The sequence below is a fragment of the Chinchilla lanigera genome, unplaced genomic scaffold, assembly GCF_000276665.1.
Source record: "Chinchilla lanigera isolate Chin_1 unplaced genomic scaffold, ChiLan1.0 scaffold00051, whole genome shotgun sequence".
Lineage (NCBI taxonomy): Eukaryota > Metazoa > Chordata > Mammalia > Rodentia > Chinchillidae > Chinchilla > Chinchilla lanigera.
The window spans coordinates 6515754-6517046 of record NW_004955452.1 but is presented as its reverse complement, the minus strand read 5'-3'; positions in this window follow the sequence as shown (position 1 = coordinate 6517046).

Sequence of the window (1293 nt, the reverse complement as noted above, 5' to 3'; positions counted from 1 at the left end):
AGTGTTCCAACAAAGGCACTAATTAATATTCTAAAAAAAAAAAAAAAAAAAAATAGTCTTACATATGTAGGGTTTCTCTTCAGTGTCACTTCTTTCATATATTTGACAATACCCGTGCATACTGAAAGCTTTCCTACATTGCCTACCTAGGTTTTGGGCCCAGTGTGATCTTGTTCTTAGGGTTAGGGTCTCTGTTACCTGAGTTTTTTCCACATTTCTTACATACATGGACTTGCTCCCCAGATCGTGTTCTTTTATTTTTATAACATGAAGACCTTGCGTTAACTCTTTTCCCAAAGTGGCTACATACATAGGGTTTCTACCTTGTGTGCATAATTTCATGTATTTGATGGCATTTTTGTGTGTTGAATGCTCTTCCACATTGCTTATATACATAGTGTTTCTCCCCAGTGTGAGATTTTCTGTCTATGCAATGAGGACATAACAGCAAATCCTTTTCCCCATTGCTTACATACATAGGGTTAGGAGGATGGCAAGATTGAGGCCATTGTGTGAAATTTAGTAAGATCCTGTCTCAAAATTTAAAAACTAAAAAAGCCAAGCATGGCGATCCACATCTGTAATTCCAGCACTCAGGAGGCTGAGGCAGGAGGATTACCAGGCGTTTGAGACCAGCCTGGGCTACATAGTGAATTCAAGGCCATCCTGAACTACATAGTGAGATCCTGTTTCCAAAAAAAAAAAAAAAAAAAAAAGAAGAAGAAGAAAGAAAAAAGGAAAAGAAAAGTTTGGGATGCAGCCCAAAGGCCGTGGTTTAATCCCAATATCACACAGACACATAAAACACCCTTGTTCATTGCGATGAGATTACAGAGCATTTTAGATGTACCAACAAACAAGAGAGAGCCATCTATGGCACAGAGGAGACCCTCAGTAAATATTTGTTCTCAGAATGAGTGCTTGGTAGTAGGAAGTAGATGACAGGAAGAGCACAGTTATAGCTGCAGTGACTGTTGATTATTTTCTATTAGGTAGTCACTTGTGCGCTCAGGCTTGGTCACAGGTGTTCTCTCTCTCTCCATGAATATTTAAACATATCACATGTACCTTCACATACGCTAACTCACTTGGTCCTCACTACTACCTTGTGAGTAAAGTATTATTTTTACTCCATTATAGAGGGTTTTTTTTTTTTGTCTTTTTGAGACAGGGTCTCACTATACAGTTCAGGCTGGCCTTGAGCTCACTTTGTAGCCTAGGCTGGTCTTGAACTTGCAACGATCCTCCTGCCTCAGCCTCCCGAGTGCTGGGATTACAGGCGTGTGCCACCAC